Source organism: Coccinella septempunctata, chromosome 3 (assembly GCF_907165205.1).
Source record: "Coccinella septempunctata chromosome 3, icCocSept1.1, whole genome shotgun sequence".
Lineage (NCBI taxonomy): Eukaryota > Metazoa > Arthropoda > Insecta > Coleoptera > Coccinellidae > Coccinella > Coccinella septempunctata.
Genome location: NC_058191.1, coordinates 29053472 through 29068975, shown reverse-complemented (window position 1 = coordinate 29068975; position 15504 = coordinate 29053472).

The window sequence follows — 15504 nt, the reverse complement described above, 5'->3', positions numbered from 1 at the left end:
TGGAAAACATTAGTCACCATCGGAAATTGCAATTGGGCTGAAATATTAATCTAAGAATTGCTTGGAATTTATAACTTCGAAGGTTTCACTAGCAATTTTCTGACGATACATAGATAATTGATTGAATAAAGTTTCACAGGATAAGATTGAGATTGAATCAAGGATAATTACTTGAAGAATATACCTTATATTCTCTTTTGATCTACTTAATTACATTTTTGTTGAAGACAATATAATTTTGTTCGAAAAATGCATGAATGCAGAAACAAAAACTGATAAAATAACAGTATAAGATTTTTTCAGATATCCTCCATACAGAAATTTTCAATGAAGCTGTGCGATAAGCAATATTATGGTATTTATTTCAGAACGATCAGCAAATCTTATATTAAGATATCGATTGAAATTCAATCTGGACTCTGATCTTCTGAAATTTCTTAGGGTTTTCTCTTCCGAATTTGCTCCTGCGTAAATTCTTGCACTAATTTGCCAGGAGCAAATCAGATGGAAAAAATTATTGCCTGACAATGAACGAAAAATGGAACTTTATGGTTGAACGTTTCGAAGTCTATATCAGACTCCTTCATCAGACAATTTCTTGAAAATTTTCAGAATTTAGTCAAGGATTCACGCAGGAACAAATCGAATATTATTTCAATTTTATAATTTATTTTTTTTCAGAAACTAAGAGTTTTATCCCTGAAGATTTTGAAAAAATCTTAGAATGTCGGTACCTTTGAATAATTTTACTCTTTTTTTATATAAATTGAGTAAACATCCCTGTTGCTCTACTTTTGAGAATTGTGCTGGCTAGGCTATCAAATTGAAGCTCTATGATAAAAATTTTTATCAACTATCTATTCGTAAATCACTTATAATCAATAAACCATATTATTCACTGGTTGCCTATCAATTATTCATTAATAACTTGTAATTTATGTGCCATTATTCAACAATATTCGAATGTCGGAAGTCACCGTTTAGATATTAAGTATTTTAGAAAAATTTTTTTCGCAATTGTGGGTAAAAACAACAGACCGGTTTCGCTGGTCAGTATCGTATAACTCAACCAAACGATGACGAATGAATAAAGTTGAGGACCTTTTCTTGAAAGCCAGTGGAGGCATCGAAGTAGTAAATGAATCGATGCGTCATCTGGCGTTCAACGACCTAAGCTCTCTCGTTCATGACTACTCAAAAGTATAGATATCACCACAGTGTTCTGCAATTACTCCATTGTGGAGTTTGAGACTGACTGGGGAAGGTTGAAATTTATTTATCATTCATCGTCTTATTTTCTGATATTTTGGACTTGTCGTGGCTGACAAGCGCTCTCTTGCTTATGCATTAATACTATGTTGCCAACATTATCTTTTACATCGGCAGTATATCTCATTCAATTGGTGCTATACCCTCGGGTAAATGACCATTTATAATCATAATCACTTTGTCTCTTAATGCTTCAGTACACTCGACAACATTTTAACAAAGAGGTGCAATTCTGAATGAAGAAAAATTGCAACCTTAAAAACTGTAGTATCTCTATACGAATTAATAATGTAAAAAATTATTGTAGAAGTAATATGGACGATAAGTAATGAAAAAAAAATTATTAACAATATTTCTAAAAATTTGAATCCAAAAAGGAAAGCATACATTTCTGGTTCATGTCTAGCTACTTTTAATATTACACATATTCGAAATGATTTTCATATGGGAAAAAACTTGCTTTCACATATATATGTGATCCGAATGCTGATAGCATTGCAAATGCCACTTTTTCAGGCAAATAAATTTATCTGACAAACTTTCCCAACAATTCAATATCTCCAGAGGATCACCTTCTTTAACTCCTAGTTCCAGAAATTTTTTCTCACTTGTCCATAACTCGGAGTTATGATCTATGAGAAAAGGACTGCTAGTAAAATCCATTAAGTCTGTTTTTATTAAGAGCAGAATATGTGACCATGTTTATCAAAATCTTGGTCTCTTTCAGGAAATTATTCTTTCAGTGAAGACATATAGTTTATTGAATGCAGCATTATCACAATAATTATAAGACCAGGCGCAAATAGAAACGCAGGTTAGTGAGGTGACCCTAGACATATAGACATGGACTGTGCCTTGCCTTTCTATCTATACATGAAATACGGTCAAAAAAGTGACAGAGAGAAACTGACTATCGGGCATGGAGTTGTCGTTTTCTAGAATTTTGATTGGTCCGTACTCGCCTCTATGTGAACAAAAAAGAGACAGGTAAATGCCCGATGATCATTTCTATCTTTCTATAAAAAAGCCAATTTCATGATGACATTGCTCAGTCCATTTCTCTATGTCTATGGAGATTACGCAGCGTGAGTTTTTGTAAAACATAGAAAAGAACAACACCGCGCAAAGAAAGCGTGACAGTGACTTGTCAGATACGTGCAGTACGTGCAGCGCAGGCAAAAGCTGTGTCACCCTGCGTCACCTCACCAACCTGCGTTTCTATTTGCGCCTGGCCTGAGGCCCGGCACTGTCACGCTTTATTTGCGCAGTATTGGTCTTTTCTATGTTTTACAAAAACTCACTCTGCGTCACCTCACTAACCTGCGTTTCTATTTGCGCCGGGCCTTAAGGAATGCACGTTCCATGTCACGTCAGATCACGCTTCCACGCAAAATTCAATGTTAGGTTTTTTAATCATGCGCATATTAGTTTTCCAGTGAGCGGCATTGCCACTGTTATAAGTGGCAATGCCGCTCACTGGGAGTTCGAAAAGCACCGCGTCTTCTCTTTTCTAGAAACGTCCCATTGCGATCGTTTGTACTGTCGTGTCGTTCTAGCTCTTAGAACATAGATACATGGGATGGAAAATTAATAATTCCAAAGATTGGAGTGAGATAGTTGCTTAGTGCCAATCACAATTGAGTATCTGAATTTTTCCATATAACGTCACTTGTCTCTAGTGTTGTGCCAGACAGAGAAACATCGAATGTGTGTACTACAGAAAATTCATTCGTAGCACTAAATTTCCATGGTCTATGTTCTAAGTTCTATACTGGGGTCCCAGTACTCAGCTCGGTCGAGCAACGTTGCCAGCATGTGTACAGTTTCATAATTAATTTTGAATTTGCGATGAGTATTCTCAAAATTAAATCTTTATTTATAGATATTTTGAAATATTTTGAAATATCATATAAAACACTTTACACAGTCACGCGTGCCATTTTAAACTGTCAGGCGTGCCAAGTCTGGCATGCGTGCCATGGGTTGCCTACCCCTGCTGTATTCGGTCAAGGTCTCGCTGTAAATATTTCAATCTTGTTTGCCAATAGTTGAGAGTAGAATCTCCATTCTGTTTTACTCCGGTCAACCGCTAAAATAACCCCCAAGCGACCTGAAAAGCTCGATTGGATACATAGCTTACAAAGGTGACACAACTAATTCAATGTTCTCAACTATTATGCAACGATTTCCTCTAACAACGGACCCAGTACACGAATCCGATTATGTAGTTACGCCAATGACGTTATCCCGCTCCGTCCCTCTGTCCCCAATCCGCGTATGCGACAGTCCCCACCCCAAATGGTTCGATTCTACGGCTCGGTAATCCTGTGTGGAATTTAATTAGCAAATTAACGTAATTAGTTAACTTCTCATACAGGTTCAGGTTTCACTCCGAGTTATCGAAGCCTCTCCGGGTGTCCCGGAGCCCCCCCAGTTGGCGGCGGCGTCAACTAATTCCAACTACTTCCCGAATCGTGTTCGGAATTTGCCTATATCGATCTCGTTATGGGCGGCATAATCGGAGGATCAGCGGTATCTGATCCCGACCCTTTTTGAAGGGCCTCAGTGGTGAGAGGCAGCTAATGAGAAAATCGGGAACAAGGCAGAATTCCGTTACGCCATCGACAGCTATTCGCGAAATTTTGGACGGACTTGTGCGTACCTGGCGGATGCCATGGGAATCTGATGAGACCTGAGCTGTACAGCAATTCGCAGTATTGTTCAATAATTCCGAATAGTTTCACGATCAGATTTTATTAAACTGACAGCGGGTTTCATGAAACTTTGATTGTCTGATCAACGGTTTGACAGTCACCCGATCTCTAAAACGAAATCACTGAAACTTTTTCATTTCTGAATATATTGAAGAAGTAGCAATTGAGAATAATTGAATGGACGCATGAACATTATAATTTGATGCGAGAATGACATCTGAATGATCATGATTGAATTATCGATTGAAACCAAATCAATCAAGCGTTGATTCCCCGATCAAGCTCTATAAACCCGAGGAGAGTCATTCGGGGCAACTGTGCGCACTTTTGCCTTTCAAGCCATACCCTGTTTCAAATTTTGAAGCTAGGAAAATTAAAACATATTCTATATTCATAAGATAGAGAATTTTCTAATTTATGAAAAATCATCAAAAAGCAAACTAACAAAAACGTATTTTTTTTCCGTAAAAAAAAAAATTAATAGTGAAAGTCGGAGTGCGTTCACATGCCCCGTATTGCGGGTAAGTGTGCGCACCCTCACGGGGTAAGTGAACGCAGTGCTTAGTGAACTACACAATCAGAACAAATTACAAAATAATGTCATCAAAATGTTACAATATTAAAGAAATGCTGTTTATTATCAATACAAAAGCGCTTTTTTCAAGCAGTATTGTTCGTGCCACCATTCCTGGTGAACACAAAACTTGATGAATTCCCCTGTTGGTAGCTTTTCATATTTTTCTGAACCAATAGGACAATATTGATCGAGTTTTAAACAAGAAAATCAACAATGTCATAATTTATTCCTCACTGAGAAAATGCCCATATATAATGAATGTGTGCGCACACTTACCCGCGCACACTCTCCCCAGTGGGCCAAAATTTTAATTGATGTTCTTATAGAGTTGAGCAGCTAAGAGAACCTAAAATTTTGTATAATATAGTTAGATTAATATGCGCATGATCGAATAAAATATTGTTTAACACTGTCGGACTCGGAACTTGGACCTGGCAGAATTTGCAGAGATGCTAAAAATTAACAAGAAAGCTCGTGAATTTGATTGATTGCAAATAAAAAGTTAACGAAACGTCGCACGACGCACTCCTATGAAAAACTAATTTGGCGATTCTGCGCCCTTGCTTCTCCCAAATAAACCCCTCTTTCATACATTCCATAGTCGAGATATACGCACTGCGCACACTTACCCTCTGCACTCAGTTACCCCGAATGACTCTAAGGCGCCTTCTGTAATGAACAGGTTCAGATCAAAAGCTGGTGGGAGTCATTTATACAGGGTGTATATGAATAATTGCGGAAAATGGGGGGTGATTCCTTTTGAAAGAATAGGGTGGGTGTTTTATACCAACTTTTCTTTTTCGAGTTTCCCTTGATTGGTAATATCCCTCTGAAGATGGCGCCCGCAAACCAGTTTTAAATTTTTCCTCGAAAATTAAGAAGCGGACAAGAATGAAATCAAGCAGGTATTTTATGCAGGCGAGAAGGCATTCGAAAAAATTTTTGGTGGTGTTCTTCTTTGACTTCTTGGATATCTTGATCCATCCTTAACAAATAAGATTTTTTGTAATTTCTTGCCAAGATTCAAGGTTTTCGAGAAAAAAAAATTTCATCAACTGATAATAAGCCCTAGAGCATTAGAGACTATAATTATTTTCGACCTGGAAGTTAACATTAAGCGGATGTATTGTGTTTTGTATTTCGGCGTGCCTTTTCTTGCTAGCTGTGTCTCCAACTTCTTCTAAGGTTATTTCAGCCTAGGTGTCACAATCTGAGCACACAAGCCCTCGGATTTGGATGAAATTTGTGTTCGGGATATTGTGATGTGAAGTATTAACATTACCCCTTGGGTGTGCTCAAAGTCTGTGGAATGGAAATGTCTTGGCTCATCGAGTAAGTCATAGTTACTACCTACTCATCTTCAGCTTTGCGCGAAGTACTAATGTTACTTCCTGGGTCTAACCCGGGTCAGGGGGCCAAAGGAATCATAGTTTCTTCCCACCCAGCTTCGGCTTTGCGTGAAGCACTAGCATTACTCCTTGGGTCTGCCCAGATTCCGTAGACTCGAGGGGCCAAAGTAAGTCATACATAGTTACTGCCCGCTCAGCTACATGAAGTACTAACGTTACTCTTTGGTTCTTCCCAGAGTTCGTAGATTCGAAGGGCCAAAAGAGTCTTAAGTACTGCTTATTGAACGTACACGCCAATGTTATTCATAAAACTATTAACAAGTAATATTGTTGTGGAGAAATATAAAGGAAATAAATTGCTTTTTCACATTTTCAAATATTCTGCAAGAAAGTTCAGGTGAAAGAGATTAAATTGATCAGAGAATATATTTCGAATAATTTAGATTCATCTCATCTAATGCTTTCAATTTATCTTCCTTTCATTGCTATGTTTCCACAGTCTTGCTAAAATTTTTAACTATTTTGTAAAAAAATTATTTTACAATCGTAAAATACTCAGTTTCATTAGAATGATGCTGAAGGAGTTACTTAATAATCAACTAAATAGACCGATAAATGATCTATCGACTTTTTTAGAAAGATATCATACCCACTAGGTATTGCCATAGTCTGAGGATCATTTTTTCACAGAATAACACCATTGTTTCCCCTTGATTCATTTTTTCCTCGAATATAAATATTCTGTCGTTCACTATATAAGATACCAGTCATGTCATTCGCAAAATTCGAAGGATCAAAGGCAGACAGAGTTTTCAAGGAATACTGCCCTGAGCTAATTATTCATACGTATCCTATCTCTGTATGTGTATACTGGTATGAATTTAGCCATGCTCGGTTTAGTTCTCGCTTTGTTCTTCTCGTTCTGCTGCATTTCCATCCATCAAAATGCTGGCAAAACATGAATTTTATGGCCACAATATGAAAAAAGCGTATTTGAGTAAAGGAAGGGTTAGTTACTCTCATGTTTACTTTGTACGATGACGTTCATCAGAATTGATAACACTAGGTGAACTTCTCATGTGGAAAAAAGTGATATAATTGATGTGATACTTTTTCAATAACGAAGTAGGATCTATAAAATTCTTGATACTACTTTATTTTCAGAGACTTGCAAAGCTTTTGTGGGAACCCAATCGATTACAATGTTTAATTGGACATGCTGAGTGATCTCGAAGGACGAGTGATAGCAATAGGTGAGTTAATAATTGTGGGGGATGATAAAGAATAAAGGTTTGTGGACAACGCTGAATAAAATGATGAAAGTTGAATCTTTTCAGTTTGGAAATTTACAAATGTATTGAAAAAACATTATACCTACATACATTCTAATTTTCTAAACTTGAATACCTCGAAAATAGAACATAATGAATTCACTAGACGATTCGAATGGCATGATGATATAAGATTCGAATGTGAATATTTTGAACTTCCAAACGAAGAATTCGCTGAAAAATTTGAGTTTGTTAGCCAACAAATATTTTTACACTAGACGTAGAAAAAATAACTATTACAAAAAATTTTTAACGTGGATTCTAGCTGACCATGAAAAAATGGTTCTTCCTTGAAAAAATTAGTTTTGAGGTACCTATTTATCATGACTGAATTTGACATTGAAATAAAAACACCTTGTATGTTTAATGCAATTTAACGAAGGAATAATAAGCGATGGTATGTCTCTGATAAAAGCTTGAATAGGAATTTGCTTGCAAAAATCTACAAGTTATTGATATTGGAATGAGACCTATATAAATATGTAAGTGACTGATTGAAACAGTGTGAAATTCTATCGGTATCTGATTATCAACGAAAATGGGTATTACATTGAAAAAATGAAAGTTGGTATCGAACGAATCTGAAATTTTACCTGGTCTAGACGGCGTTCCAGCGGAGATATTCAAAGCCCTGGATGAAAACATTGTCAATAGTCTCGTAACACTATTCCGCAAGATATGGGAACAAGGAGACGCTAATTTTTACACTGCGACAGCTGCAAGTGGAGGCCCGTGAACGACAATCAAGGATCGATTTAAGTAAGACCTTCGACTCAGTGAATCGGAGACGAATCATGGGACGCCTTGGAGTACCCGAAAAACTCTTAGCAGTGTGCGAGAGCCTCCATACCAACAACATCGCTAGAATACAGCATAATGGCTACCAACTCTGGAATAAAACAAGGCTGCGTGTTGGCGCCTTTACTTTATTTTCGCCATAGCTGTCTCGATAATTGCTGACATGAGTATGCCTGTGAGAGCTGTTGTAATAAGATTCAGATTTGATGGAGGCCTATTTAACCTGAAGCGCCTCAGAGCAAAAACCCGTACAAAGTTTATCACGGAACTTAAATATGCAGACGACTGCGCACTTATCGCTAGCTGCTCAGAGGATCTACAGATAATGTTGGACACCTTTGAACATATATACGAAGCTTTAGGCCTTAGACTCAATATCGACAAAACCAAAATCCTGGTAAGTCCGCCAGAAAGCCTTCAAACAGATATCAGCCTGGAGAATGAAACTCTAGAACAGGTCGAGCAGCTCAAATACTTCGGAAACTTCATAAATACTCGGGCTAACCTAGACACGGAAATACACAACCGTATCAATTTGGCATCATGGGCATTCTCGAAGCTAAAGGACAGAGTGTTTCAATATCACGACCTCAATCTGAAGTCTAAGACAGCTGTTTACAAAGCAGTGGTCCTCCCAACGCTTCTTTACGGAAGCGAAAGCTGGACGCCCTACAGGCGACATATTAAACAGCTTGAACAAACGCAACAACGTCATCTAAGACAAATAATGCACATCAGATGGTTCCAGAAAGTTTTGAATGCAGAAGTCTTGCAACGTGCGAGTTGTACAACAATTGAAACATTCTGAGGAATTTGGAAGGATCTGTAGGTCACGGTTGGGTCTCTTCAGTCACAGGAGGGCACACAGTCGCAATTAGCCCTAAGAAAGTCTGTTCGCACCGTTTTTTTCTGTCTTTTTGTAGATTTATTACCGGTAACGGGATGCAGCAATGAATGAATGAATGACTAACGAATGGTCTTCGTGAATCACCCTATTTAGGATAATACCATCATAATTGATAAATTAAGACCTTGGTTTGAATACTACTATTCATTATAATCAAAAATGGATAGTGATTGCGATATGGAAACATATCTCTAACACTTCTCCAGAGTTGAATTGGCTGTACGGCCGAAACAGGTGAGTATTTACTTTCAAGGTATGCGATGTCGACAGAAGAATGTAATATGCACTTTGGTAAAAAATTGTCTATTGTCTGACCTGATTGCTAGCCTCGGCTCCAATTTGCCGTCTCGACTATAATAAGAGACAGTACATAAATAAATAATCTAAGATTATATAGTAGATTATTCATTCGTGGTTGTTTCTCAGATAACCCCTGAAAAATTCCACCAGAGAATTAACGGATCCCCGTGTTTTCTGAATAAGTTGATTCGTTAATTATAGTAAACAATGAGTATCTTGGCCCAACTGCAATGTTGATATTGTGAAGAAACATGATATTTCATGCGGCAAGTTGTACCTACGACACATATTAATTAAAGCCTAACAAGGTCCATTATAACGGAAGGGTGGACAGCAACTTTAATTCATAATGTCTTACAGCGTAATCCAACTTCTTCATTTCAGCAGAATAATAGGGGGCTGGAACCAATTTAGAACTGAAAGTTATTGCATGTTGCAATTAATATCACGTTCATTCCAGAAATGGATGGAAAGTTGGGGGCTGGCTAATGGGCATAGAAAGGGTATAATTATAGCGATGCATATAATTGGTCTTTTAATGAGTTCGGAGGAAATTCGCCTGTACTTGAGGGTTTTTCGTAGGATAACCTAGTGAGTTATTGAATCGTGAAAATAAATAGATGAAATTTTTAATTGAGGGGTTCTTAAATTCTCTGCTTCAAAAAATTGTGGAGGGCATTTCAAAAAGAATGTGATATTTGAATTACGCGTCAGTTCTTCTCTTATGACATCTGATTATGATGGACCCATGTATTCCTTTTTCAATTCTGAAAAACGATGTCGCACCGTAAAAAACATCCTGAATTGGGTGATAACCGAGTTTTTGTATGTGTTCTACCCCTACTGTTAGTACGATTCTCTGCTGGTGTGAAAACCCCGGGGGGAACAGAACGCCCTCAGAGGTGAACCGCCTTATTTCTGCGCTGTATTACTCACTCCTGAGTCATGACACCATGTTTGTATTCCACCTAGTGCATTGTGTGTTTCACTTGATCGATTTAGTTCATCTCCCTGTAACTCGGTGATTTTTTTAGAGTCGTGTAATAGTGCTTATTGTGTTCCTTATTGCGAAACCTTGAATACATTTTGTTAACTCGGATTATGACTTTCATTAGGTATCGCTAACACTCCAGATAACAAGAAACCATGTCTTCGACTCGGAGCTAGCAGGGTAGGTTTGCTATTTTTCCCTTCAAAGAATAGCTGGCGCTTGAGACAACCGAGGAAACGTCGTTTCCTCCAGGTTACACTGCTCAAAAAATGAAGCGCATATGTAATAATACGGGGTGTTTTCAAAGGTGAGGCTTTTTTTTGGACAGAAGGTAGAACTCATCAAAAATTGTCTATATAAAATATACAAGATGGCTGTGATACAACCTCTAGAAGTTCGACCAAATTTCTTTGAATTTCAAGTACGGAACTGTGGAAGGTGACTGCGACATCGCAAAAACGAAACAAAACATAAACATATGGCTGGACAATGAACGGTTCAGTACCAAGATTAGATGCATCAGGCCACTTTTGAGAGAATCATAATAGTTGCATGGTGCAACTTTAGATTAGATGCATCAGGTCACTTTTGAGAGAATCATAATAGATAGATAGATAGATAGATAGATAGATAGATAGATAGATAGATAGATAGATAGATAGATAGATAGATAGATAGATAGATAATCTTCTTTATTTCAAATTTTACATAAACTACATAAGAAATGAAATGACGTCAACAAAAAACCAATTTAAATTCCCCCATTTAAGTAATCCCCTAAGCTATAAGGTTCTAGCGTGATCAACATCCCTTTTACATCCTTTTTAAATCTAGAGAGACTTTTACAGGATTTGATATGGTTAGGTAATTTATTGAAAACTTTGATACACATATCATAATAGTTGCATGGTAAAAAAAATTGTACAAAATCGAGGCAGTTTCTTGAAAGTTCTTATGTTAATTATGTGGAAAAAGGGCTATGATTTTCCCCATTTCATCCCATTTTACGACAGTTGTTGGAATGTTCGAACAGGAAGATTGTTTTGCCTATTGTGATAAAATTCGTGAATAATTTAGACGAATTTCATTGGTGAAATTTTGAAGTATTATTCTATTTTTTACACTTGTGTCCTAAGTTTCTTCTGTCAGTTGGCATCGAAATGAGCCATTTCATAAAATCGTGTAAGTTACTGAAAAATAATGAGAACAATTCGGCAATCCTAAGTTTCCATGTACTGTATATGTACAGGGTGATTCATAACTATTGGGACATAGGCTAAACGCAGATTGTTTGGATCAAAATATGACGATAGGACCAAATATGCCTCAATAAAATATTGCTGTGGAAAAAGATATAGGGCGTTAAAGTTGACTTTTTTTTCGTTTCTTGCTAATAATTTCACTGTTTATTTTCTCATCCGTTTTTAAGAAAAACACAATTGAACTGTTCAGAGCATCGGGAGGTGATTTGAAGTAACGATTTATTTATTTTATTCATTTATTTCGACGATAAAGCATAATTAAAAACAATGTAACATAAAAAGAATAAACATAAATTAAATGTTCTACGTGCCTCTTTCCGACTTCCATGCCTTATCTTATTCTTTTAATAAAGGACTTTCGAACTTCGAAGAAAATATTATTCTGTTCCCTTATAAAAAATTCAACTTTAACGCCCTCTATCTTTTTCCACAGCAATATTTTATCGAGGTATATTTGGTCCTATCGCCATATTTTGGTCCAAACAATCTGACCCTAGCCTATGTCCCAATAGTTATGAATCACCCTGTATATACGACCAACCAGCCTAACTACCAATAGCAGCAGTATGCAAGGCTTTAGAGAGACATTACAATGTTGCAACGTTGTAGTGAAATGAACAAAATCAAGATTCTATTGGTGGAATTTGCAGGCCTAAAAATGTTTCCTCCTTTTGCAAAGAACCTGAAAATCAAGTTTCAATATCAGGTGTTGTCTCCTCTAGCTCTTAGTCGTGGTCTTACTCTAATCGGCATTGCGTCAATGAGGTTATCAATGAGTCTTTGAGGAATGTTTTGCCAAATGCCCATCAAAGCTTGGGTAATCTGTAGAAATATAATGGAAAATCCCAGAGAAGTTGAAAACATCTGAAGACAGATCTGCCAATAATATGAACCAATTTAAGAGACTGATAAAAAGTAATAGTAAGAATAGATATTGAGCGGATGACTGTTGAATCAGATTGTAAATTTTATGTTATGAATATTGTTGCTTTGAGCTAATAGAATTCTTACTACTACTTCTACTACTACTACTACTACTTCTACTACTACTACTACTACAAGTGTAGACTGGCTTCGGGATCATTGTCCCTCATTAGTACAGTGTAGTGCTAGATATTTCAACCAGAGGATGCGGCCTTAAGCGAAATCAGTGGGTGAACTTTACCTTCATGACCTGAAGATGCTGTTGTGATAGCGAAACACGTGCCATGGCTTAAAAACTGATTTTGTGAAAATCGTATACTGTTATATAGCACCGGTTGGTGGAAGTGATGAATACAGAAAATAGAAACGTTACTTTTCAGCTATTCTTCAAACTTGAAATAAGTACTTGTTTCATTTGTTCATAGATTGTCAAGAAGATATAATTCAAAATATTTGTCTCCTGAGAAAATTTGAGTGAGAATTTCGCAATTAATCATGCTCAATAATGAGTGAATCAAACTCGATTTATTCAACGAAAAAATAACAAACGTATTGATAGTAATCTTCCCGAGAGATCGGAATTCGCTTCAGAGCGACTGAAAAAGTAAAAACCCTCCATCGTCCGAGTAAAAATCGATTGATAACGTCGAAAAGGTGGAAGAGGAGAAGAAAGAGCGCGTGGGATAGAAATCAGGGGTGCGGTAGTTGCACTATTCGATTAACTTCGATACTTGGCTTCAATTGCTTTTTAAGATTCTCGCGATTGCTTTTGAAAGGTTTTGGATTAAATTGCAATTGGCTGAAAGGCATTAAAAGTGCCGCCGTCAAGCCGAGCAACCGTGCTATCCCCGTCTCTCTCCGCTTCCGACAAAATCGCCGCCTCTGTCCCTGTCTGGAAAACAGCTTATTTTTCGCCTCATTTGTGGAGCAATTTCTTGGCCCAATAGAAATGGCGATCTTAAATAAGGAACCGACCGGCAGCCGACCGATCTTTCCCGGGCACAATACAGTTTTAATTTGTTCGAAACCCCTTATCGGGACCTTGTTTTTCCTCTTCGATGCCGATTTCATGATCATTAAGGTCGTCCTTCTTTAATTATTCGAATCGATCGAGATGCGGGTTTTCACCTGAATCGAGCGTGGATTGGGCATTCAGGAAGAGTACCACGTGAGTGATTTCATTTGGAGAGGATTAAAGTTGCGTTCAATCGGCAGAGTTCAGTGGCGTACAAAGGGGCTGTGCGATCTGAGAGCTGTTTGAAATTGGTGCGAAGTCGTTTAATCATTTTATGAGGTGAAAGAGAGTAAAAAAGCCTGACTTCATGTTAAGACAGTGTACTTCAACCTTTTTTATGACCCAACCCCCAAATATTTTAAATCACCTAGTATTCATTGTAATAATTCACATTTTCATCAATTGCACGAATAAAAGAAATCACTTAAATTTGGAAAACGAATTAATTCTCACAGTAACAAAAATAAATCCTAATTTTATTGATTTTTTTGGTGGGGTGATTCTCTCGACCACCTAGGGGGTCGCAACCCTACACTTTTACAGTTTTCACAGGGACATGTTTTCACTGCGCTGATATTGCCCGAACGGGAAAGTATTATAGGTAACTCTAATTCCCTAATTCAGATTTCCTATAAAATGAATACGGATATTTCCAGGATTTTCCGCTTGTCTGACAGTTATTATTGTTCACTAGCATTGAGATGAAAACTTTCCTTCGCAGATAATTTTTATTCTGTTTTCCTGAGTTATTAGGTGCAAGGTCAGTAATATTTATATTATTTTTGAGCATTTTCTATTGGAAGTAATCGTTCGTTATTCTTTGATTTCATTCGATATATAGCAAAATCTTTGAATTTAACAGTAGATCTTTAGTGTCAGAATGAACACTTTTTTCCTATACCATTTTTTCCGATTCGGCTCAGATAAAATGATAAAGCTATTTCAAGTTTTCATGATGAGCTATGCCTCCCCTAGAAAAACAAAATTCCCTCATGAACGGATTTTACAAAACTTTGATTATTCAATCAACGATATGACAGTCACTCGATTTCCAAAACGAATGCAATGTAACCTTTTCATTTCTGAATATTTGAAGAAGTAGAAATTGAAAATCATTGAATGGATTTATATACGAGTAGATCATAATTTGATCAAGATATTCTGAATGCTCATTACTGAATTATCTATTGGTATTTAGTTGATGTTTATTCGTCAATCAAGCGTTGATTCTCCGATCAAGCTTTGTAAAACCGGGAGCCAGAATAACTAGCTAAATCTGTGACACTACACGTCTATGGATCTTTTAGACAGAGTTTCACCAAAGTACCCAAATTTTCAAATTTCACACATGCTTTTTAATTATTGAAATATGAAGAATACTTTTATTCAACAAAACGTCCAAATATTCATTAGATAGCCTCCAACTTAGGTTCAAGAGTCGGGTTCATTGAATTTTTGCTATTTTTATGGTACTTAATGGTCATAAGGAGAATACTGGAGGACGTGGGTGATTTCTTGTATTCGAAAAAGATTAATGAAATCTATGAAAAACTATATTCCAAAATTCATTTCATTCGATAAAACCATTTGTGAGATATAACTAAAATAACATTTATTTATGATTTTTCAACAGCTATATATTTTTTCCGAATCGGCTCAATTTGAAAGATACAAATTGAGCCGATTCGGAAAAAATGGTAAAGGAAAAAAAGTGTTTCTTTGAACCTTAAGAATCTACTGTTGAAATATTTGTATGAGCCTAAGACTCACCCTGTATACTTTTTGAGGAAAATATCGATGGGGTAAGATGATCAAGAATATTCTGGACTTTCAATGGGGTAACGGAGGCCGAGCTTATTCTCGTTTTTTTTAGCGGCCGCAGTAAATTCTTTCTTGGCGACTTCCACTACATTCGATCTTCGAGAACCATGATTTTTACTGGGAGTTCGCGTTAAATTCAATTTGAATTTAACGGCCTCGTTGTGAACTCGAATTTTGGAAACTTCGTTATTTTGTTATCAGGGGTTAAAACTGCATCGAAAATTGGATGGATATAAAAGAGGAAAT